Consider the following 25,896-nt stretch of genomic DNA (forward strand, 5'->3'; position numbering starts at 1 on the left):
AGCAGAGTGTAATAGACAGTAACAGAGTGTAAGAGACAGTAACAGAGTGTAAGAGACAGCAGCAGAGTGTAAGAGTGTAAGAGACAGTAACAGAGTGTAAGAGAGTGTAACAGAGTGTAAGAGACAGTAACAGAGTGTACGAGACTGTAACAGAGTGTACGAGACAGTAACAGAGTGTAAGAGACAGTAACAGAGTATACGAGAGTGTAGTAGAGTGTAAGAGACAGTAACAGAGTATACGAGAGTGTAGTAGAGTGTAAGAGACAGTAACAGAGCGTAAGAGACAGTAGCAGTGTGTAAGAGACAGAAGCAAAGTGAAAGAGAGAGTAGCAGCGTGTAAGAGACAGTAGCAGAGTGTAAGAGACAGTAGCAGAGTGTAAGAGTGTAAGAGACAGTAACAGAGTGTAAGAGAGTGTAACAGCGTGTAAGAGAGTGTAACAGAGTGTAAGAGACAGTAAGAGAGTGTAACAGAGTGTAAGAGACAGTAACAGAGTGTAGGAGAGTGTAAGAGACAGTAACGGAGTGTAAGAGACAGTAACAGAGTGTAAGAGACAGCAGCAGAGTGTTAGAGAGTGTAACATAGTGTAAGAGAGTGTAAGAGACAGTAGCAGAGTGTAATAGACAGTAACAGAGTGTAATAGAGTGTAAGAGACAGTAGCAGAGTGTAAGAGACAGTAGCAGAGTGTAATAGACTGTAGCAGAGTGTAACAGAGTGTAAGAGAGTGTAAGAGACAATAGCAGAGTGTAATAGACAGTAACAGAGTGTAAGAGAGTGTTATAGACAGTAGCAGAGTGCAAGAGACAATAGCAGAGTGTAAGAGACAGTAGCAGAGTGTAATAGACTGTAACAGAGTGTAACAGAGTGTAAGAGAGTGTAAGAGACAGTAGCGGAGTGTAATAGACAGTAACAGAGTGTAAGAGAGTGTTATAGACAGTAGCAGAGTGTTATAGACAATAGCAGAGTGTAAGAGACAGTAGCAGAGTGTAATTGACAGCAGCAGAGTGTAAGAGAGTGTAAGAGACAGTAGCAGAGTGTAATAGACAGTAACAGAGTGTAAGAGAGTGTTATAGACAGTATCAGAGTGTAAGAGACAATAGCAGAGTGTAAGAGACAGTAGCAGAGTGTAATAGACTGTAGCAGAGTGTAACATAGTGTAAGAGAGTGTAAGAGACAGTAGCAGAGTGTAATAGACAGTAACAGAGTGTAAGATAGTGTTATAGACAGTAGCAGAGTGTAAGAGAGTGTAAGAGACAGTTACAGAGTGTAAGAGAGTGTAACAGAGTGTAAGAGAGTGTAAGAGACAGTAACATAGTGTAGGAGAGTGTAAGAGACAGTAACAGAGTGTAAGAGACAGTAACAGAGTGTAAGAGGGTGTAAGAGACAGTAGCAGAGTGTAGGAGGGTGTAAGAGACAGTAGCAGAGTGTAGGAGAGTGTAAGAGAGTGTAAGAGACAGTAACAGAGTGTAAGAGACAGTAACAGAGTGTAAGAGACAGCAGCAGAGTGTAAGAGAGTGTAACAGAGTGTAAGAGACAGTAACAGAGCGTAAGAGACAGTAGCAGAGTGTAAGAGACAGAAGCAGAGTGAAAGAGAGAGTAGCAGAGTGTAAGAGACAGTAGCAGAGAGTAAGAGACAGTAGCAGAGTGTAAGAGAGTGTAATAGACAGTAACAGAGTGTAAGAGAGTGTAACAGCATGTAAGAGAGTGTAACAGAGTGTAAGAGAGTGTAAGAGACAGTAACAGAGTGTAAGAGACAGTAACAGAGTGTAAGAGACAGCAGCAGAGTGTAAGAGTGTGTAACATAGTGTAAGAGAGTGAAAGAGATAGTAGCAGAGTGTAATAGACAGTAACAGAGTGTAATAGAGTGTAAGAGACAGTAGCAGAGTGTAAGAGACAATAGCAGAGTGTAAGAGACAGTAGCAGAGTGTAATAGACCGTAGCAGAGTGTAACAGAGTGTAAGAGAGTGTAAGAGACAATAGCAGAGTGTAATAGACAGTAACAGAGTGTAAGAGAGTGTTATAGACAGTAGCAGAGTGCAAGAGACAATAGCAGAGTGTAAGAGACAGTAGCAGAGTGTAATATACAGTAACAGAGTGTAAGAGACAGTAACAGAGTGTAAGAGACAGCAGCAGAGTGTAAGAGTGTAAGAGACAGTAACAGAGTGTAAGAGAGTGTAACAGAGTGTACGAGACAGTAACAGAGTGTACGAGACAGTAACGGAGTGTACGAGACAGTAACAGAGTGTAAGAGACAGTAACAGAGTATACGAGAGTGTAGTAGAGTGTAAGAGACAGTAACACAGCGTAAGAGACAGTAGCAGTGTGTAAGAGACAGAAGCAAAGTGAAAGAGAGAGTAGCAGAGTGTAAGAGACAGTAGCAGAGTGTAAGAGACAGTAGCAGAGTGTAAGAGTGTAAGAGACAGTAACAGAGTGTAAGAGAGTGTAACAGCGTGTAAGAGAGTGTAACAGAGTGTAAGAGACAGTAAGAGAGTGTAACAGAGTGTAAGAGACAGTAACAGAGTGTAGGAGAGTGTAAGAGACAGTAACGGAGTGTAAGAGACAGTAACAGAGTGTAAGAGACAGCAGCAGAGTGTTAGAGAGTGTAACATAGTGTAAGAGAGTGTAAGAGACAGTAGCAGAGTGTAATAGACAGTAACAGAGTGTAATAGAGTGTAAGAGACAGTAGCAGAGTGTAAGAGACAGTAGCAGAGTGTAATAGACTGTAGCAGAGTGTAACAGAGTGTAAGAGAGTGTAAGAGACAATAGCAGAGTGTAATAGACAGTAACAGAGTGTAAGAGAGTGTTATAGACAGTAGCAGAGTGCAAGAGACAATAGCAGAGTGTAAGAGACAGTAGCAGAGTGTAATAGACTGTAACAGAGTGTAAGAGAGTGTAAGAGACAGTAGCGGAGTGTAATAGACAGTAACAGAGTGTAAGAGAGTGTTATAGACAGTAGCAGAGTGTTATAGACAATAGCAGAGTGTAAGAGACAGTAGCAGAGTTTAATAGACAGCAGCAGAGTGTAAGAGAGTGTAAGAGACAGTAGCAGAGTGTAATAGACAGTAACAGAGTGTAAGAGAGTGTTATAGACAGTATCAGAGTGTAAGAGACAATAGCAGAGTGTAAGAGACAGTAGCAGAGTGTAATAGACAGTAACAGAGTGTAAGAGAGTGTTATAGACAGTAGCAGAGTGTAAGAGAGTGTAAGAGACAGTTACAGAGTGTAAAAGAGTGTAACAGAGTGTAAGAGAGTGTAAGAGACAGTAACATAGTGTAGGAGAGTGTAAGAGACAGTAACAGAGTGTAAGAGACAGTAACAGAGTGTAAGAGGGTGTAAGAGACAGTAGCAGAGTGTAGGAGAGTGTAAGAGAGTGTAAGAGACAGTAAGAGTGTAAGAGACAGTAACAGAGTGTAAGAGACAGCAGCAGAGTGTAAGAGAGTGTAACAGAGTGTAAGAGACAGTAACAGAGCGTAAGAGACAGTAGCAGAGTGTAAGAGACAGAAGCAGAGTGAAAGAGAGAGTAGCAGAGTGTAAGAGACAGTAGCAGAGTGTAAGAGACAGTAGCAGAGTGTAAGAGAGTGTAAGAGACAGTAACAGAGTGTAAGAGAGTGTAACAGCATGTAAGAGAGTGTAACAGAGTGTAAGAGAGTGTAAGAGACAGTAACAGAGTGTAGTAGAGTGTAAGAGACAGTAACAGAGTGTAAGAGACAGTAACAGAGTGTAAGAGACAGCAGCAGGGTGTAAGAGAGTGTAACATAGTGTAAGAGAGTGAAAGAGACAGTAGCAGAGTGTAATAGACAGTAACAGAGTGTAGGAGAGTGTCAGAGACAGTAACAGAGTGTAAGAGTCAGCAGCAGAGTGTAAGAGAGTGTAACATAGTGTAAGAGAGTGTAAGAGACAGTAGCAGAGTGTAATAGACAGTAACAGAGTGTAAGAGAGTGTTATAGACAGTAGCAGAGTGTAAGATACAGTAGCAGAGTGTAAGAGACAGTAACAGAGTGTAAAAGACAGTAACAGAGTGTAAGAGACAGTAGCAGAGTGAAAGAGACAGTAGTAGAGTGTAGTAGAGTGTAAGAGAGTGTCACATGGCATATACCGTCCTCTAGGATCACATAGTACTGAATGATCTCAGTATACTGTGAACGTCTTTGGGGATCTCTTCGCGTAGACCTCGTAAACCTGTGTAAGAGACAGTAAAAGAGTATATGAGACAGTAGTGGAGTGTAAGAAAGTGTAACAGAGTATAGGAGACAGTAACAGAGTGTAAGAGAGTGTAAGAGACAGTTACAGAGTGTAAGAGAGTGTAAGAGAGTGTAACAGAGTGTAAGAGACAGTAACAGAGTGTAAGAGACAGCAGCAGAGTGTAAGAGAGTGTAAGAGACAGTAGCAGAGTGTAATAGACAGTAACAGAGTGTAAGAGAGTGTTATAGACAGTAGCAGAGTGTTATAGACAATAGCAGAGTGTAAGAGACAGTAGCAGAGTGTAATAGACAGCAGCAGAGTGTAAGAGAGTGTAAGAGACAGTAGCAGAGTGTAATAGACAGTAACAGAGTGTAAGAGAGTGTTATAGACAGTAGCAGAGTGTAAGAGACAATAGCAGAGTGTAAGAGACAGTAGCAGAGTGTAATAGACTGTAGCAGAGTGTAACATAGTGTAAGAGAGTGTAAGAGACAGTAGCAGAGTGTAATAGACAGTAACAGAGTGTAAGAGAGTGTTATAGACAGTAGCAGAGTTTAAGAGACAGTAACAGAGTGTAAGAGGGTGTAAGAGACAGTAGCAGAGTGTAGGAGAGTGTAAGAGAGTGTAAGAGAGTGTAAGAGACAGTAACAGAGTGTAAGAGACAGTAACAGAGTGTAAGAGACAGTAACAGAGTGTAAGAGACAGCAGCAGAGTGTAAGAGAGTGTAACAGAGTATAGGAGACAGTAACAGAGTATAGGAGACAGTAACAGAGTGTAAGAGAGTGTAAGAGACAGTTACAGAGTGTAAGAGAGTGTAACAGAGTGTAAGAGAGTGTAAGAGACAGTAACATAGTGTAGGAGAGTGTAAGAGACAGTAACAGAGTGTAAGAGACAGTAACAGAGTGTAAGAGGGTGTAAGAGACAGTAGCAGAGTGTAGGAGGGTGTAAGAGACAGTAGCAGAGTGTAGGAGAGTGTAAGAGAGTGTAAGAGACAGTAACAGAGTGTAAGAGACAGTAACAGAGTGTAAGAGACAGCAGCAGAGTGTAAGAGAGTGTAACAGAGTGTAAGAGACAGTAACAGAGCGTAAGAGACAGTAGCAGAGTGTAAGAGACAGAAGCAGAGTGAAAGAGAGAGTAGCAGAGTGTAAGAGACAGTAGCAGAGAGTAAGAGACAGTAGCAGAGTGTAAGAGAGTGTAATAGACAGTAACAGAGTGTAAGAGAGTGTAACAGCATGTAAGAGAGTGTAACAGAGTGTAAGAGAGTGTAAGAGACAGTAACAGAGTGTAAGAGACAGTAACAGAGTGTAAGAGACAGCAGCAGAGTGTAAGAGTGTGTAACATAGTGTAAGAGAGTGAAAGAGATAGTAGCAGAGTGTAATAGACAGTAACAGAGTGTAATAGAGTGTAAGAGACAGTAGCAGAGTGTAAGAGACAATAGCAGAGTGTAAGAGACAGTAGCAGAGTGTAATAGACCGTAGCAGAGTGTAACAGAGTGTAAGAGAGTGTAAGAGACAATAGCAGAGTGTAATAGACAGTAACAGAGTGTAAGAGAGTGTTATAGACAGTAGCAGAGTGCAAGAGACAATAGCAGAGTGTAAGAGACAGTAGCAGAGTGTAATATACAGTAACAGAGTGTAAGAGACAGTAACAGAGTGTAAGAGACAGCAGCAGAGTGTAAGAGTGTAAGAGACAGTAACAGAGTGTAAGAGAGTGTAACAGAGTGTACGAGACAGTAACAGAGTGTACGAGACAGTAACGGAGTGTACGAGACAGTAACAGAGTGTAAGAGACAGTAACAGAGTATACGAGAGTGTAGTAGAGTGTAAGAGACAGTAACACAGCGTAAGAGACAGTAGCAGTGTGTAAGAGACAGAAGCAAAGTGAAAGAGAGAGTAGCAGAGTGTAAGAGACAGTAGCAGAGTGTAAGAGACAGTAGCAGAGTGTAAGAGTGTAAGAGACAGTAACAGAGTGTAAGAGAGTGTAACAGCGTGTAAGAGAGTGTAACAGAGTGTAAGAGACAGTAAGAGAGTGTAACAGAGTGTAAGAGACAGTAACAGAGTGTAGGAGAGTGTAAGAGACAGTAACGGAGTGTAAGAGACAGTAACAGAGTGTAAGAGACAGCAGCAGAGTGTTAGAGAGTGTAACATAGTGTAAGAGAGTGTAAGAGACAGTAGCAGAGTGTAATAGACAGTAACAGAGTGTAATAGAGTGTAAGAGACAGTAGCAGAGTGTAAGAGACAGTAGCAGAGTGTAATAGACTGTAGCAGAGTGTAACAGAGTGTAAGAGAGTGTAAGAGACAATAGCAGAGTGTAATAGACAGTAACAGAGTGTAAGAGAGTGTTATAGACAGTAGCAGAGTGCAAGAGACAATAGCAGAGTGTAAGAGACAGTAGCAGAGTGTAATAGACTGTAACAGAGTGTAAGAGAGTGTAAGAGACAGTAGCGGAGTGTAATAGACAGTAACAGAGTGTAAGAGAGTGTTATAGACAGTAGCAGAGTGTTATAGACAATAGCAGAGTGTAAGAGACAGTAGCAGAGTTTAATAGACAGCAGCAGAGTGTAAGAGAGTGTAAGAGACAGTAGCAGAGTGTAATAGACAGTAACAGAGTGTAAGAGAGTGTTATAGACAGTATCAGAGTGTAAGAGACAATAGCAGAGTGTAAGAGACAGTAGCAGAGTGTAATAGACAGTAACAGAGTGTAAGAGAGTGTTATAGACAGTAGCAGAGTGTAAGAGAGTGTAAGAGACAGTTACAGAGTGTAAAAGAGTGTAACAGAGTGTAAGAGAGTGTAAGAGACAGTAACATAGTGTAGGAGAGTGTAAGAGACAGTAACAGAGTGTAAGAGACAGTAACAGAGTGTAAGAGGGTGTAAGAGACAGTAGCAGAGTGTAGGAGAGTGTAAGAGAGTGTAAGAGACAGTAAGAGTGTAAGAGACAGTAACAGAGTGTAAGAGACAGCAGCAGAGTGTAAGAGAGTGTAACAGAGTGTAAGAGACAGTAACAGAGCGTAAGAGACAGTAGCAGAGTGTAAGAGACAGAAGCAGAGTGAAAGAGAGAGTAGCAGAGTGTAAGAGACAGTAGCAGAGTGTAAGAGACAGTAGCAGAGTGTAAGAGAGTGTAAGAGACAGTAACAGAGTGTAAGAGAGTGTAACAGCATGTAAGAGAGTGTAACAGAGTGTAAGAGAGTGTAAGAGACAGTAACAGAGTGTAGTAGAGTGTAAGAGACAGTAACAGAGTGTAAGAGACAGTAACAGAGTGTAAGAGACAGCAGCAGGGTGTAAGAGAGTGTAACATAGTGTAAGAGAGTGAAAGAGACAGTAGCAGAGTGTAATAGACAGTAACAGAGTGTAGGAGAGTGTCAGAGACAGTAACAGAGTGTAAGAGTCAGCAGCAGAGTGTAAGAGAGTGTAACATAGTGTAAGAGAGTGTAAGAGACAGTAGCAGAGTGTAATAGACAGTAACAGAGTGTAAGAGAGTGTTATAGACAGTAGCAGAGTGTAAGATACAGTAGCAGAGTGTAAGAGACAGTAACAGAGTGTAAAAGACAGTAACAGAGTGTAAGAGACAGTAGCAGAGTGAAAGAGACAGTAGTAGAGTGTAGTAGAGTGTAAGAGAGTGTCACATGGCATATACCGTCCTCTAGGATCACATAGTCCTGAATGATCTCAGTATACTGTGAACGTCTTTGGGGATCTCTTCGCGTAGACCTCGTAAACCTGTGTAAGAGACAGTAAAAGAGTGTATGAGACAGTAGTGGAGTGTAAGAAAGTGTAACAGAGTATAGGAGACAGTAACAGAGTGTAAGAGAGTGTAAGAGACAGTTACAGAGTGTAAGAGAGTGTAAGAGAGTGTAACAGAGTGTAAGAGACAGTAACAGAGTGTAAGAGACAGCAGCAGAGTGTAAGAGAGTGTAAGAGACAGTAGCAGAGTGTAATAGACAGTAACAGAGTGTAAGAGAATGTTATAGACAGTAGCAGAGTGTTATAGACAATAGCAGAGTGTAAGAGACAGTAGCAGAGTGTAATAGACAGCAGCAGAGTGTAAGAGAGTGTAAGAGACAGTAGCAGAGTGTAATAGACAGTAACAGAGTGTAAGAGAGTGTTATAGACAGTAGCAGAGTGTAAGAGACAATAGCAGAGTGTAAGAGACAGTAGCAGAGTGTAATAGACTGTAGCAGAGTGTAACATAGTGTAAGAGAGTGTAAGAGACAGTAGCAGAGTGTAATAGACAGTAACAGAGTGTAAGAGAGTGTTATAGACAGTAGCAGAGTTTAAGAGACAGTAACAGAGTGTAAGAGACAGTAACAGAGTGTAAGAGGGTGTAAGAGACAGTAGCAGAGTGTAGGAGAGTGTAAGAGAGTGTAAGAGACAGTAACAGAGTGTAAGAGACAGCAACAGAGTGTAAGAGACAGCAGCAGAGTGTAAGAGAGTGTAACAGAGTATAGGAGACAGTAACAGAGTATAGGAGACAGTAACAGAGTGTAAGAGAGTGTAAGAGACAGTTACAGAGTGTAAGAGAGTGTAACATAGTGTAAGAGACAGTAACAGAGTGTAAGAGACAGCAGAAGAGTGTAAGAGAGTTGAAGAGACAGTCGCAGAGTGTAATAGACAGTAACAGAGTGTAAGAGAGTGTTATAGACAGTAGCAGAGTGTAAGAGACAATAGCAGGGTGTAATAGACTGGAGCAGAGTGTAACATAGTGTAAGAGAGTGTAAGAGACTGTAGCAGAGTGTAATAGACAGTAACAGAGTGTAAGAGAGTGTTATAGACAGTAGCAGAGTGTAAGAGACAATAGCAGAGTGTAAGAGACAGTAGCAGAGTGTAATAGACAGCAGCAGAGTGTAAGAGAGTGTAAGAGAGTGTAAGAGACAGTAGCAGAGTGTAATAGACAGTAACAGAGTGTAAGAGAGTGTTATAGACAGTAGCAGAGTGTAAGAGAGTGTAAGAGACAGTTACAGAGTGTAAGAGAGTGTAACAGAGTGTAAGAGAGTGTAAGAGACAGTAACATAGTGTAGGAGAGTGTAAGAGACAGTAACAGAGTGTAAGAGACAGTAGCAGAGTGTAAGAGAGTGTAAGAGAGTGTTATAGACAGTAGCAGAGTGTAAGGGACAATAGCAGAGTGTAAGAGACAGTAGCAGAGTGTAATAGACTGTAGCAGAGTGTAAAATAGTGTAAGAGAGTGTAAGAGACAGTAGCAGAGTGTAATAGACAGTAATAGAGTGTAAGAGAGTGTTATAGACAGTAGCAGAGTTTAAGAGACAGTAACAGAGTGTAAGAGACAGTAAGAGTGTAAGAGGGTGTAAGAGACAGTAGCAGAGTGTAGGAGAGTGTAAGAGAGTGTAATAGACAGTAACAGAGTGTAAGAGACAGCAACAGAGTGTAAGAGACAGCAGCAGAGTGTAAGAGACAGTAACAGAGTGTAAGAGACAGTAACAGAGTGTACGAGAGTGTAGTAGAGTGTAAGAGACAGTAACAGAGCATAAGAGACAGTAACAGAACATAAGAGACAGAAGCAGAGTGAAAGAGACAGAAACAGAGTGAAAGAGAGAGTAGCAGAGTGTAAGAGACAGTAGCAGAGTGTAAGAGAGTGTAAGAGACAGTAACAGAGTGTAAGAGAGTGTAACAGCATGTAAGAGAGTGTAACAGAGTGTAAGAGAGTGTAAGAGACAGTAACAGAGTGTAGTAGAGTGTAAGAGACAGTAACAGAGTGTAAGAGACAGTAACAGAGTGTAAGAGACAGCAGCAGAGTGTAAGAGAGTGTAACATAGTGTAAGAGAGTGAAAGAGACAGTAGCAGAGTGTAATAGACAGTAACAGAGTGTAAGAGAGTGTTATAGACAGTAGCAGAGTGTAAGAGACAATAGCAGAGTGTAAGATACAGTAGCAAAGTGTAAGAGACAGTAACAGAGTGTAAGAGACAGTAGCAGAGTGAAAGAGGCAGTAGTAGAGTGTAGTAGAGTGTACCAGAGTGTCACATGGCATATACCGTCCTCTAGGATCACATAGTCCTGAATGATCTCAGTATACTGTGAACGTCTTTGGGGATCTCTTCGCGTAGACATCGTAAACCTGTGTAAGAGACAGTAAAAGAGTATATGAGACAGTAGCGGAGTGTAAGAGAGTGTGACAGAGCATAGGAGACAGTAACAGAGTATAGGAGACGGTAACAGAGTGTAAGAGAGTGTAAGAGACAGTAACAGAGTGTAAGAGACAGTAACAGAGTGTAAGAGACAGCAGCAGAGTGTAAGAGAGTGTAACATAGTGTAAGAGAGTGAAAGAGACAGTAGCAGAGTGTAATAGACAGTAACAGAGTGTAGGAGAGTGTAACAGCGTGTAAGAGAGTGTAACAGAGTGTAAGAGAGTGTAAGAGACAGTAACAGAGTGTAGGAGAGTGTAAGAGACAGTAACAGAGTGTAAGAGACAGTAACAGAGTGTAAGAGACAGTAACAGAGTGTAAGAGACAGCAGCAGAGTGTAAGAGTGTAAGAGACAGTAACAGAGTGTAAGAGAGTGTAACAGAGTGTAAGAGACAGTAACAGAGTGTACGAGACAGTAACAGAGTGTAAGAGACAGCAGCAGAGTGTAAGAGAGTGTAACATAGTGTAAGAGAGTGAAAGAGACAGTAGCAGAGTGTAATAGACAGTAACAGAGTGTAGGAGAGTGTAACAGCGTGTAAGAGAGTGTAACAGAGTGTAAGAGAGTGTTATAGACAGTAGCAGAGTGTAAGAGACAATAGCAGAGTGTAAGAGACAGTAGCAGAGTGTAATAGACTGTAGCAGAGTGTAACATAGTGTAAGAGAGTGTAAGAGACAGTAGCAGAGTATAATAGACAGTAACAGAGTGTAAGAGAGTGTTATAGACAGTAGCAGAGTTTAAGAGACAGTAACAGAGTGTAAGAGACAGTAACAGAGTGTAAGAGGGTGTAAGAGACAGTAGCAGAGTGTAGGAGAGTGTAAGAGAGTGTAAGAGAGTGTAAGAGACAGTAACAGAGTGTAAGAGACAGTAACAGAGTGTAAGAGACAGCAGCAGAGTGTAAGAGAGTGTAACAGAGTATAGGAGACAGTAACAGAGTATAGGAGACAGTAACAGAGTGTAAGAGAGTGTAAGAGACAGTTACAGAGTGTAAGAGAGTGTAACATAGTGTAAGAGACAGTAACAGAGTGTAAGAGACAGCAGAAGAGTGTAAGAGAGTTGAAGAGACAGTCGCAGAGTGTAATAGACGGTAACAGAGTGTAAGAGAGTGTTATAGACAGTAGCAGAGTGTAAGAGACAATAGCAGAGTGTAATAGACTGGAGCAGAGTGTAGCATAGTGTAAGACAGTGTAAGAGACTGTAGCAGAGTGTAATAGACAGTAACAGAGTGTAAGAGAGTGTTATAGACAGTAGCAGAGTGTAAGAGACAATAGCAGAGTGTAAGAGACAGTAGCAGAGTGTAATAGACAGCAGCAGAGTGTAAGAGAGTGTAAGAGACAGTAGCAGAGTGTAATAGACAGTAACAGAGTGTAAGAGAGTGTTATAGACAGTAGCAGAGTGTAAGAGACAATAGCAGAGTGTAAGAGACAATAGCAGAGTGTAAGAGACAGTAGCAGAGTGTAATAGACTGTAGCAGAGTGTAACATAGTGTAAGAGAGTGTAAGAGACAGTAGCAGAGTGTAATAGACAGTAACAGAGTGTAAGAGAGTGTTATAGACAGTAGCAGAGTGTAAGAGAGTGTAAGAGACAGTTACAGAGTGTAAGAGAGTGTAACAGAGTGTAAGAGAGTGTAAGAGACAGTAACATAGTGTAGGAGAGTGTAAGAGACAGTAACAGAGTGTAAGAGACAGTAGCAGAGTGTAAGAGAGTGTAAGAGAGTGTTATAGACAGTAGCAGAGTGTAAGGGACAATAGCAGAGTGTAAGAGACAGTAGCAGAGTGTAATAGACTGTAGCAGAGTGTAAAATAGTGTAAGAGAGTGTAAGAGACAGTAGCAGAGTGTAATAGACAGTAATAGAGTGTAAGAGAGTGTTATAGACAGTAGCAGAGTTTAAGAGACAGTAACAGAGTGTAAGAGACAGTAAGAGTGTAAGAGGGTGTAAGAGACAGTAGCAGAGTGTAGGAGAGTATAAGAGAGTGTAAGAGACAGTAACAGAGTGTAAGAGACAGCAGCAGAGTGTAAGAGACAGTAACAGAGTGTAAGAGAGTGTAACAGAGTGTAAGAGACAGTAACAGAGTGTACGAGAGTGTAGTAGAGTGTAAGAGACAGTAACAGAGCATAAGAGACAGTAACAGAGCATAAGAGACAGAAGCAGAGTGTAAGAGACAGAAACAGAGTGAAAGAGAGAGTAGCAGAGTGTAAGAGACAGTAGCAGAGTGTAAGAGAGTGTAAGAGAAATTAACAGAGTGTAATAGAGTGTAACAGCGTGTAAGAGAGTGTAACAGAGTGTAAGAGAGTGTAGGAGACAGTAACAGAGTGTAGGAAAGTGTAAGAGACAGTAACAGAGTGTAAGAGACAGTAACAGAGTGTAAGAGACAGCAGCAGAGTGTAAGAGAGTGTAACATAGTGTAAGAGAGTGAAAGAGACAGTAGCAGAGTGTAATAGACAGTAACAGAGTGTAAGACAGTGTTATAGACAGTAGCAGAGTGTAAGAGACAATAGCAGAGTGTAAGAGACAGTAACAGAGTGTAAGAGACAGTAACATAGTGTAAGAGACAGTAACAGAGTGTATGAGAGTGTAGTAGAGTGTAAGAGACAGTAACAGAGCGTAAGAGATAGTAGCAGAGTGTAAGAGACAGTAGCAGAGTGAAAGAGACAGTAGTAGAGTGTAAGAGACAGTAGCAGAGTGTAAGAGACAGTAACAGAGTGTAAGAGATAGTAGCAGAGTGTAAGAGAGTGTAAGAGACAGTAACAGTGTGTAAGAGGGTGTAACAGCGTGTAAGAGAGTGTAACAGCATGTAAGAGAGTGTAACAGAGTGTAAGGGGGTGTAAGAGACAGTAGAAGAGTGTAGGAGAGTGTAGGAGAGTGTAAGAGAGTGTAATAGACAGTAACAGAGTGTAAGAGACAGTAACAGAGTGTAAGAGACAGCAGCAGAGTGTAAGAGAGTGTAAGAGACAGTAAGAGAGTGTAACAGAGTGTAAGAGACAGTAACAGAGTGTACGAGACAGTAACAGAGTGTAAGAGACAGTAACAGAGTGTAAGAGACAGTAACAGAGTATACGAGAGTGTAGTAGAGTGTAAGAGACAGTAACAGAGCGTAAGAGACAGTAGCAGTGTGTAAGAGACAGAAGCAAAGTGAAAGAGAGAGTAGCAGAGTGTAAGAGACAGTAGCAGAGTGTAAGAGACAGTAGCAGAGTGTAAGAGTGTAAGAGACAGTAACAGAGTGTAAGAGAGTGTAACAGCGTGTAAGAGAGTGTAACAGAGTGTAAGAGACAGTAAGAGAGTGTAACAGAGTGTAAGAGACAGTAACAGAGTGTAGGAGAGTGTAAGAGACAGTAACGGAGTGTAAGAGACAGTAACAGAGTGTAAGAGACAGCAGCAGAGTGTAAGAGAGTGTAACATAGTGTAAGAGAGTGTAAGAGACAGTAGCAGAGTGTAATAGACAGTAACAGAGTGTAATAGAGTGTAAGAGACAGTAGCAGAGTGTAATAGACTGTAACAGAGTGTAAGAGAGTGTAAGAGACAATAGCAGAGTGTAATAGACAGTAACAGAGTGTAAGAGAGTGTTATAGACAGTAGCAGAGTGCAAGAGACAATAGCAGAGTGTAAGAGACAGTAGCCGAGTGTAATAGACTGTAACAGAGTGTAACAGAGTGTAAGAGAGTGTAAGAGACAGTAGCGGAGTGTAATAGACAGTAAGAGAGTGTAAGAGAGTGTTATAGACAGTAGCAGAGTGTTATAGACAATAGCAGAGTGTAAGAGACAGTAGCAGAGTGTAATAGACAGCAGCAGAGTGTAAGAGAGTGTAAGAGACAGTAGCAGAGTGTAATAGACAGTAACAGAGTGTAAGAGAGTGTTATAGACAGTATCAGAGTGTAAGAGACAATAGCAGAGTGTAAGAGACAGTAGCAGAGTGTAATAGACTGTAGCAGAGTGTAACATAGTGTAAGAGAGTGTAAGAGACAGTAGCAGAGTGTAATGGACAGTAACAGAGTGTAAGAGAGTGTTATAGACAGTAGCAGAGTGTAAGAGAGTGTAAGAGACAGTTACAGAGTGTAAGAGAGTGTAACAGAGTGTAAGAGAGTGTAAGAGACAGTAACATAGTGTAGGAGAGTGTAAGAGACAGTAACAGAGTGTAAGAGACAGTAACAGAGTGTAAGAGGGTGTAAGAGACAGTAGCAGAGTGTAGGAGGGTGTAAGAGACAGTAGCAGAGTGTAGGAGAGTGTAAGAGAGTGTAAGAGACAGTAACAGAGTGTAAGAGACAGTAACAGAGTGTAAGAGACAGCAGCAGAGTGCAAGAGAGTGTAACAGAGTGTAAGAGACAGTAACAGAGCGTAAGAGACAGTAGCAGAGTGTAAGAGACAGAAGCAGAGTGAAAGAGAGAGTAGCAGAGTGTAAGAGACAGTAGCAGAGAGTAAGAGACAGTAGCAGAGTGTAAGAGAGTGTAATAGACAGTAACAGAGTGTAAGAGAGTGTAACAGAGTGTAAGAGAGTGTAAGAGACAGTAACAGAGTGTAAGAGACAGTAACAGAGTGTAAGAGACAGCAGCAGAGTGTAAGAGTGTGTAACATAGTGTAAGAGAGTGAAAGAGATAGTAGCAGAGTGTAATAGACAGTAACAGAGTGTAATAGAGTGTAAGAGACAGTAGCAGAGTGTAAGAGACAATAGCAGAGTGTAAGAGACAGTAGCAGAGTGTAATAGACTGTAGCAGAGTGTAACAGAGTGTAAGAGAGTGTAAGAGACAATAGCAGAGTGTAATAGACAGTAACAGAGTGTAAGAGAGTGTTATAGACAGTAGCAGAGTGCAAGAGACAATAGCAGAGTGTAAGAGACAGTAGCAGAGTGTAATATACAGTAACAGAGTGTAAGAGACAGTAACAGAGTGTAAGAGACAGCAGCAGAGTGTAAGAGTGTAAGAGACAGTAACAGAGTGTAAGAGAGTGTAACAGAGTGTAAGAGACAGTAACAGAGTGTACGAGACAGTAACAGAGTGTACGAGACAGTAACAGAGTGTACGAGACAGTAACAGAGTGTAAGAGACAGTAACAGAGTATACGAGAGTGTAGTAGAGTGTAAGAGACAGTAACACAGCGTAAGAGACAGTAGCAGTGTGTAAGAGACAGAAGCAAAGTGAAAGAGAGAGTAGCAGAGTGTAAGAGACAGTAGCAGAGTGTAAGAGACAGTAGCAGAGTGTAAGAGTGTAAGAGACAGTAACAGAGTGTAAGAGAGTGTAACAGCGTGTAAGAGAGTGTAACAGAGTGTAAGAGACAGTAAGAGAGTGTAACAGAGTGTAAGAGACAGTAACAGAGTGTAGGAGAGTGTAAGAGACAGTAACGGAGTGTAAGAGACAGTAACAGAGTGTAAGAGACAGCAGCAGAGTGTTAGAGAGTGTAACATAGTGTAAGAGAGTGTAAGAGACAGTAGCAGAGTGTAATAGACAGTAACAGAGTGTAATAGAGTGTAAGAGACAGTAGCAGAGTGTAAGAGACAGTAGCAGAGTATAATAGACTGTAGCAGAGTGTAACAGAGTGTAAGAGAGTGTAAGAGACAATAGCAGAGTGTAATAGACAGTAACAGAGTGTAAGAGAGTGTTATAGACAGTAGCAGAGTGCAAGAGACAATAGCAGAGTGTAAGAGACAGTAGCAGAGTGTAATATACAGTAACAGAGTGTAAGAGACAGTAACAGAGTGTAAGAGACAGCAGCAGAGTGTAAGAGTGTAAGAGACAGTAACAGAGTGTAAGAGAGTGTAACAGAGTGTAAGAGACAGTAACAGAGTGTACGAGACAGTAACAGAGTGTACGAGACAGTAACAGAGTGTACGAGACAGTAACAGAGTGTAAGAGACAGTAACAGAGTATACGAGAGTGTAGTAGAGTGTAAGAGACAGTAACACAGCGTAAGAGACAGTAGCAGTGTGTAAGAGACAGAAGCAAAGTGAAAGAGAGAGTAGCAGAGTGTAAGAGACAGTAGCAGAGTGTAAGAGACAGTAGCAGAGTGTAAGAGTGTAAGAGACAGTAACAGAGTGTAAGAGAGTGTAACAGCGTGTAAGAGAGTGTAACAGAGTGTAAGAGACAGTAAGAGAGTGTAACAGAGTGTAAGAGACAGTAACAGAGTGTAGGAGAGTGTAAGAGACAGTAACGGAGTGTAAGAGACAGTAACAGAGTGTAAGAGACAGCAGCAGAGTGTTAGAGAGTGTAACATAGTGTAAGAGAGTGTAAGAGACAGTAGCAGAGTGTAATAGACAGTAACAGAGTGTAATAGAGTGTAAGAGACAGTAGCAGAGTGTAAGAGACAGTAGCAGAGTATAATAGACTGTAGCAGAGTGTAACAGAGTGTAAGAGAGTGTAAGAGACAATAGCAGAGTGTAATAGACAGTAACAGAGTGTAAGAGAGTGTTATAGACAGTAGCAGAGTGCAAGAGACAATAGCAGAGTGTAAGAGACAGTAGCAGAGTGTAATAGACTGTAGCAGAGTGTAACATAGTGTAAGAGAGTGTAAGAGACAGTAGCAGAGTGTAATAGACAGTAACAGAGTGTAAGAGAGTGTTATAGACAGTAGCAGAGTGTAAGAGAGTGTAAGAGACAGTTACAGAATGTAAAAGAGTGTAACAGAGTGTAAGAGAGTGTAAGAGACAGTAACATAGTGTAGGAGAGTGTAAGAGACAGTAACAGAGTGTAAGAGACAGTAACAGAGTGTAAGAGGGTGTAAGAGACAGTAGCAGAGTGTAGGAGAGTGTAAGAGAGTGTAAGAGACAGTAAGAGTGTAAGAGACAGTAACAGAGTGTAAGAGACAGCAGCAGAGTGTAAGAGAGTGTAACAGAGTGTAAGAGACAGTAACAGAGCGTAAGAGACAGTAGCAGAGTGTAAGAGACAGAAGCAGAGTGAAAGAGAGAGTAGCAGAGTGTAAGAGACAGTAGCAGAGTGTAAGAGACAGTAGCAGAGTGTAAGAGAGTGTAAGAGACAGTAACAGAGTGTAAGAGAGTGTAACAGCATGTAAGAGAGTGTAACAGAGTGTAAGAGAGTGTAAGAGACAGTAACAGAGTGTAGTAGAGTGTAAGAGACAGTAACAGAGTGTAAGAGACAGTAACAGAGTGTAAGAGACAGCAGCAGGGTGTAAGAGAGTGTAACATAGTGTAAGAGAGTGAAAGAGACAGTAGCAGAGTGTAATAGACAGTAACAGAGTGTAGGAGAGTGTCAGAGACAGTAACAGAGTGTAAGAGTCAGCAGCAGAGTGTAAGAGAGTGTAACATAGTGTAAGAGAGTGTAAGAGACAGTAGCAGAGTGTAATAGACAGTAACAGAGTGTAAGAGAGTGTTATAGACAGTAGCAGAGTGTAAGATACAGTAGCAGAGTGTAAGAGACAGTAACAGAGTGTAAAAGACAGTAACAGAGTGTAAGAGACAGTAGCAGAGTGAAAGAGACAGTAGTAGAGTGTAGTAGAGTGTAAGAGAGTGTCACATGGCATATACCGTCCTCTAGGATCACATAGTCCTGAATGATCTCAGTATACTGTGAACGTCTTTGGGGATCTCTTCGCGTAGACCTCGTAAACCTGTGTAAGAGACAGTAAAAGAGTGTATGAGACAGTAGTGGAGTGTAAGAAAGTGTAACAGAGTATAGGAGACAGTAACAGAGTGTAAGAGAGTGTAAGAGACAGTTACAGAGTGTAAGAGAGTGTAAGAGAGTGTAACAGAGTGTAAGAGACAGTAACAGAGTGTAAGAGACAGCAGCAGAGTGTAAGAGAGTGTAAGAGACAGTAGCAGAGTGTAATAGACAGTAACAGAGTGTAAGAGAGTGTTATAGACAGTAGCAGAGTGTTATAGACAATAGCAGAGTGTAAGAGACAGTAGCAGAGTGTAATAGACAGCAGCAGAGTGTAAGAGAGTGTAAGAGACAGTAGCAGAGTGTAATAGACAGTAACAGAGTGTAAGAGAGTGTTATAGACAGTAGCAGAGTGTAAGAGACAATAGCAGAGTGTAAGAGACAGTAGCAGAGTGTAACATAGTGTAAGAGAGTGTAAGAGACAGTAGCAGAGTGTAATAGACAGTAACAGAGTGTAAGAGAGTGTTATAGACAGTAGCAGAGTGTAAGAGAGTGTAAGAGACAGTTACAGAGTGTAAGAGAGTGTAACAGAGTGTAAGAGAGTGTAAGAGACAGTAACATAGTGTAGGAGAGTGTAAGAGACAGTAACAGAGTGTAAGAGACAGTAGCAGAGTGTAAGAGAGTGTAAGAGAGTGTTATAGACAGTAGCAGAGTGTAAGGGACAATAGCAGAGTGTAAGAGACAGTAGCAGAGTGTAATAGACTGTAGCAGAGTGTAAAATACTGTAAGAGAGTGTAAGAGACAGTAGCAGAGTGTAATAGACAGTAATAGAGTGTAAGAGAGTGTTATAGACAGTAGCAGAGTTTAAGAGACAGTAACAGAGTGTAAGAGACAGTAAGAGTGTAAGAGGGTGTAAGAGACAGTAGCAGAGTGTAGGAGAGTGTAAGAGAGTATAAGAGACAGTAACAGAGTGTAAAAGACAGCAGCAGAGTGTAAGAGACAGTAACATAGTGTAAGAGAGTGTAACAGAGTGTAAGAGACAGTAACAGAGTGTACGAGAGTGTAGTAGAGTGTAAGAGACAGTAACAGAGCATAAGAGACAGTAACAGAGCATAAGAGACAGAAGCAGAGTGTAAGAGACAGAAACAGAGTGAAAGAGAGAGTAGCAGAGTGTAAGAGACAGTAGCAGAGTGTAAGAGAGTGTAAGAGAAATTAACAGAGTGTAATAGAGTGTAACAGCGTGTAAGAGAGTGTAACAGAGTGTAAGAGAGTGTAGGAGACAGTAACAGAGTGTAGGAGAGTGTAAGAGACAGTAACAGAGTGTAAGAGACAGTAACAGAGTGTAAGAGACAGCAGCAGAGTGTAAGAGAGTGTAACATAGTGTAAGAGAGTGAAAGAGACAGTAGCAGAGTGTAATAGACAGTAACAGAGTGTAAGACAGTGTTATAGACAGTAGCAGAGTGTAAGAGACAATAGCAGAGTGTAAGAGACAGTAACAGAGTGTAAGAGACAGTAACAGAGTGTAAGATACAGTAACAGAGTGTATGAGAGTGTAGTAGAGTGTAAGAGACAGTAACAGAGCGTAAGAGATAGTAGCAGAGTGTAAGAGACAGTAGCAGAGTGAAAGAGACAGTAGTAGAGTGTAAGAGACAGTAGCAGAGTGTAAGAGACAGTAACAGAGTGTAAGAGATAGTAGCAGAGTGTAAGAGAGTGTAAGAGACAGTAACAGTGTGTAAGAGGGTGTAACAGCGTGTAAGAGAGTGTAACAGCATGTAAGAGAGTGTAACAGAGTGTAAGGGAGTGTAAGAGACAGTAACAGAGTGTAAGGGGGTGTAAGAGACAGTAGAAGAGTGTAGGAGAGTGTAGGAGAGTGTAAGAGAGTGTAATAGACAGTAACAGAGTGTAAGAGACAGTAACAGAGTGTAAGAGACAGCAGCAGAGTGCAGCAGAGTGTAAGAGAGTGTAAGAGACAGTAACAGAGTGTACGAGACAGTAACAGAGTGTAAGAGACAGTAACAGAGTGTAAGAGACAGTAACAGAGTATACGAGAGTGTAGTAGAGTGTAAGAGACAGTAACAGAGCGTAAGAGACAGTAGCAGTGTGTAAGAGACAGAAGCAAAGTGAAAGAGAGAGTAGCAGAGTGTAAGAGACAGTAGCAGAGTGTAAGAGACAGTAGCAGAGTGTAAGAGAGTGTAAGAGACAGTAACAGAGTGTAAGAGAGTGTAACAGCGTGTAAGAGAGTGTAACAGAGTGTAAGAGACAGTAAGAGAGTGTAACAGAGTGTAAGAGACAGTAACAGAGTGTAGGAGAGTGTAAGAGACAGTAACGGAGTGTAAGAGACAGTAACAGTGTGTAAGAGAGTGTAACATAGTGTAAGAGAGTGTAAGAGACAGTAACAGAGTGTAGGAGAGTGTAAGAGACAGTAACGGAGTGTAAGAGACAGTAACAGAGTGTAAGAGAGTGTAACATAGTGTAAGAGAGTGTAAGAGACAGTAGCAGAGTGTAATAGACAGTAACAGAGTGTAATAGAGTGTAAGAGACAGTAGCAGAGTATAAGAGACAATAGCAGAGTGTAAGAGACAGTAGCAGAGTGTAATAGACAGCAGCAGAGTGTAAGAGAGTGTAAGAGACAGTAGCAGAGTGTAAGAGACAGTAACAGAGTGTAAGATACAGTAACAGAGTGTATGAGAGTGTAGTAGAGTGTAAGAGACAGTAACAGAGCGTAAGAGATAGTAGCAGAGTGTAAGAGACAGTAACAGAGTGTAAGAGACAGCAGCAGAGTGTAAGAGTGTGTAACATAGTGTAAAAGAGTGAAAGAGATAGTAGCAGAGTGTAATAGACAGTAACAGAGTGTAATAGAGTGTAAGAGACAGTAGCAGAGTGTAAGAGACAATAGCAGAGTGTAAGAGACAGTAGCAGAGTGTAATAGACTGTAGCAGAGTGTAACAGAGTGTAAGAGAGTGTAAGAGACAATAGCAGAGTGTAATAGACAGTAACAGAGTGTAAGAGAGTGTTATAGACAGTAGCAGAGTGCAAGAGACAATAGCAGAGTGTAAGAGACAGTAGCAGAGTGTAATAGACAGTAACAGAGTGTAAGAGACAGTAACAGAGTGTAAGAGACAGCAGCAGAGTGTAAGAGTGTAAGAGACAGTAACAGAGTGTAAGAGAGTGTAACAGAGTGTAAGAGACAGTAACAGAGTGTACGAGACTGTAACAGAGTGTACGAGACAGTAACAGAGTGTAAGAGACAGTAACAGAGTATACGAGAGTGTAGTAGAGTGTAAGAGACAGTAACAGAGTATACGAGAGTGTAGTAGAGTGTAAGAGACAGTAACAGAGCGTAAGAGACAGTAGCAGTGTGTAAGAGACAGAAGCAAAGTGAAAGAGAGAGTAGCAGAGTGTAAGAGACAGTAGCAGAGTGTAAGAGACAGTAGCAGAGTGTAAGAGTGTAAGAGACAGTAACAGAGTGTAAGAGAGTGTAACAGCGTGTAAGAGAGTGTAACAGAGTGTAAGAGACAGTAAGAGAGTGTAACAGAGTGTAAGAGACAGTAACAGAGTGTAGGAGAGTGTAAGAGACAGTAACGGAGTGTAAGAGACAGTAACAGAGTGTAAGAGACAGCAGCAGAGTGTTAGAGAGTGTAACATAGTGTAAGAGAGTGTAAGAGACAGTAGCAGAGTGTAATAGACAGTAACAGAGTGTAATAGAGTGTAAGAGACAGTAGCAGAGTGTAAGAGACAGTAGCAGAGTGTAATAGACTGTAGCAGAGTGTAACAGAGTGTAAGAGAGTGTAAGAGACAATAGCAGAGTGTAATAGACAGTAACAGAGTGTAAGAGAGTGTTATAGACAGTAGCAGAGTGCAAGAGACAATAGCAGAGTGTAAGAGACAGTAGCAGAGTGTAATATACAGTAACAGAGTGTAAGAGACAGTAACAGAGTGTAAGAGACAGCAGCAGAGTGTAAGAGTGTAAGAGACAGTAACAGAGTGTAAGAGAGTGTAACAGAGTGTACGAGACAGTAACAGAGTGTACGAGACAGTAACGGAGTGTACGAGACAGTAACAGAGTGTAAGAGACAGTAACAGAGTATACGAGAGTGTAGTAGAGTGTAAGAGACAGTAACACAGCGTAAGAGACAGTAGCAGTGTGTAAGAGACAGAAGCAAAGTGAAAGAGAGAGTAGCAGAGTGTAAGAGACAGTAGCAGAGTGTAAGAGACAGTAGCAGAGTGTAAGAGTGTAAGAGACAGTAACAGAGTGTAAGAGAGTGTAACAGCGTGTAAGAGAGTGTAACAGAGTGTAAGAGACAGTAAGAGAGTGTAACAGAGTGTAAGAGACAGTAACAGAGTGTAGGAGAGTGTAAGAGACAGTAACGGAGTGTAAGAGACAGTAACAGAGTGTAAGAGACAGCAGCAGAGTGTTAGAGAGTGTAACATAGTGTAAGAGAGTGTAAGAGACAGTAGCAGAGTGTAATAGACAGTAACAGAGTGTAATAGAGTGTAAGAGACAGTAGCAGAGTGTAAGAGACAGTAGCAGAGTGTAATAGACTGTAGCAGAGTGTAACAGAGTGTAAGAGAGTGTAAGAGACAATAGCAGAGTGTAATAGACAGTAACAGAGTGTAAGAGAGTGTTATAGACAGTAGCAGAGTGCAAGAGACAATAGCAGAGTGTAAGAGACAGTAGCAGAGTGTAATAGACTGTAACAGAGTGTAAGAGAGTGTAAGAGACAGTAGCGGAGTGTAATAGACAGTAACAGAGTGTAAGAGAGTGTTATAGACAGTAGCAGAGTGTTATAGACAATAGCAGAGTGTAAGAGACAGTAGCAGAGTTTAATAGACAGCAGCAGAGTGTAAGAGAGTGTAAGAGACAGTAGCAGAGTGTAATAGACAGTAACAGAGTGTAAGAGAGTGTTATAGACAGTATCAGAGTGTAAGAGACAATAGCAGAGTGTAAGAGACAGTAGCAGAGTGTAATAGACAGTAACAGAGTGTAAGAGAGTGTTATAGACAGTAGCAGAGTGTAAGAGAGTGTAAGAGACAGTTACAGAGTGTAAAAGAGTGTAACAGAGTGTAAGAGAGTGTAAGAGACAGTAACATAGTGTAGGAGAGTGTAAGAGACAGTAACAGAGTGTAAGAGACAGTAACAGAGTGTAAGAGGGTGTAAGAGACAGTAGCAGAGTGTAGGAGAGTGTAAGAGAGTGTAAGAGACAGTAAGAGTGTAAGAGACAGTAACAGAGTGTAAGAGACAGCAGCAGAGTGTAAGAGAGTGTAACAGAGTGTAAGAGACAGTAACAGAGCGTAAGAGACAGTAGCAGAGTGTAAGAGACAGAAGCAGAGTGAAAGAGAGAGTAGCAGAGTGTAAGAGACAGTAGCAGAGTGTAAGAGACAGTAGCAGAGTGTAAGAGAGTGTAAGAGACAGTAACAGAGTGTAAGAGAGTGTAACAGCATGTAAGAGAGTGTAACAGAGTGTAAGAGAGTGTAAGAGACAGTAACAGAGTGTAGTAGAGTGTAAGAGACAGTAACAGAGTGTAAGAGACAGTAACAGAGTGTAAGAGACAGCAGCAGGGTGTAAGAGAGTGTAACATAGTGTAAGAGAGTGAAAGAGACAGTAGCAGAGTGTAATAGACAGTAACAGAGTGTAGGAGAGTGTCAGAGACAGTAACAGAGTGTAAGAGTCAGCAGCAGAGTGTAAGAGAGTGTAACATAGTGTAAGAGAGTGTAAGAGACAGTAGCAGAGTGTAATAGACAGTAACAGAGTGTAAGAGAGTGTTATAGACAGTAGCAGAGTGTAAGATACAGTAGCAGAGTGTAAGAGACAGTAACAGAGTGTAAAAGACAGTAACAGAGTGTAAGAGACAGTAGCAGAGTGAAAGAGACAGTAGTAGAGTGTAGTAGAGTGTAAGAGAGTGTCACATGGCATATACCGTCCTCTAGGATCACATAGTCCTGAATGATCTCAGTATACTGTGAACGTCTTTGGGGATCTCTTCGCGTAGACCTCGTAAACCTGTGTAAGAGACAGTAAAAGAGTGTATGAGACAGTAGTGGAGTGTAAGAAAGTGTAACAGAGTATAGGAGACAGTAACAGAGTGTAAGAGAGTGTAAGAGACAGTTACAGAGTGTAAGAGAGTGTAAGAGAGTGTAACAGAGTGTAAGAGACAGTAACAGAGTGTAAGAGACAGCAGCAGAGTGTAAGAGAGTGTAAGAGACAGTAGCAGAGTGTAATAGACAGTAACAGAGTGTAAGAGAATGTTATAGACAGTAGCAGAGTGTTATAGACAATAGCAGAGTGTAAGAGACAGTAGCAGAGTGTAATAGACAGCAGCAGAGTGTAAGAGAGTGTAAGAGACAGTAGCAGAGTGTAATAGACAGTAACAGAGTGTAAGAGAGTGTTATAGACAGTAGCAGAGTGTAAGAGACAATAGCAGAGTGTAAGAGACAGTAGCAGAGTGTAATAGACTGTAGCAGAGTGTAACATAGTGTAAGAGAGTGTAAGAGACAGTAGCAGAGTGTAATAGACAGTAACAGAGTGTAAGAGAGTGTTATAGACAGTAGCAGAGTTTAAGAGACAGTAACAGAGTGTAAGAGACAGTAACAGAGTGTAAGAGGGTGTAAGAGACAGTAGCAGAGTGTAGGAGAGTGTAAGAGAGTGTAAGAGACAGTAACAGAGTGTAAGAGACAGCAACAGAGTGTAAGAGACAGCAGCAGAGTGTAAGAGAGTGTAACAGAGTATAGGAGACAGTAACAGAGTATAGGAGACAGTAACAGAGTGTAAGAGAGTGTAAGAGACAGTTACAGAGTGTAAGAGAGTGTAACATAGTGTAAGAGACAGTAACAGAGTGTAAGAGACAGCAGAAGAGTGTAAGAGAGTTGAAGAGACAGTCGCAGAGTGTAATAGACAGTAACAGAGTGTAAGAGAGTGTTATAGACAGTAGCAGAGTGTAAGAGACAATAGCAGGGTGTAATAGACTGGAGCAGAGTGTAACATAGTGTAAGAGAGTGTAAGAGACTGTAGCAGAGTGTAATAGACAGTAACAGAGTGTAAGAGAGTGTTATAGACAGTAGCAGAGTGTAAGAGACAATAGCAGAGTGTAAGAGACAGTAGCAGAGTGTAATAGACAGCAGCAGAGTGTAAGAGAGTGTAAGAGAGTGTAAGAGACAGTAGCAGAGTGTAATAGACAGTAACAGAGTGTAAGAGAGTGTTATAGACAGTAGCAGAGTGTAAGAGAGTGTAAGAGACAGTTACAGAGTGTAAGAGAGTGTAACAGAGTGTAAGAGAGTGTAAGAGACAGTAACATAGTGTAGGAGAGTGTAAGAGACAGTAACAGAGTGTAAGAGACAGTAGCAGAGTGTAAGAGAGTGTAAGAGAGTGTTATAGACAGTAGCAGAGTGTAAGGGACAATAGCAGAGTGTAAGAGACAGTAGCAGAGTGTAATAGACTGTAGCAGAGTGTAAAATAGTGTAAGAGAGTGTAAGAGACAGTAGCAGAGTGTAATAGACAGTAATAGAGTGTAAGAGAGTGTTATAGACAGTAGCAGAGTTTAAGAGACAGTAACAGAGTGTAAGAGACAGTAAGAGTGTAAGAGGGTGTAAGAGACAGTAGCAGAGTGTAGGAGAGTGTAAGAGAGTGTAATAGACAGTAACAGAGTGTAAGAGACAGCAACAGAGTGTAAGAGACAGCAGCAGAGTGTAAGAGACAGTAACAGAGTGTAAGAGACAGTAACAGAGTGTACGAGAGTGTAGTAGAGTGTAAGAGACAGTAACAGAGCATAAGAGACAGTAACAGAACATAAGAGACAGAAGCAGAGTGAAAGAGACAGAAACAGAGTGAAAGAGAGAGTAGCAGAGTGTAAGAGACAGTAGCAGAGTGTAAGAGAGTGTAAGAGACAGTAACAGAGTGTAAGAGAGTGTAACAGCATGTAAGAGAGTGTAACAGAGTGTAAGAGAGTGTAAGAGACAGTAACAGAGTGTAGTAGAGTGTAAGAGACAGTAACAGAGTGTAAGAGACAGTAACAGAGTGTAAGAGACAGCAGCAGAGTGTAAGAGAGTG

The sequence above is a fragment of the Sceloporus occidentalis genome, unplaced genomic scaffold (assembly GCF_023333645.1).
Source record: "Sceloporus occidentalis isolate IW3139 unplaced genomic scaffold, rSceOcc1.0.p SCAF_98, whole genome shotgun sequence".
Taxonomy (NCBI): Eukaryota; Metazoa; Chordata; class Lepidosauria; order Squamata; family Phrynosomatidae; genus Sceloporus; species Sceloporus occidentalis.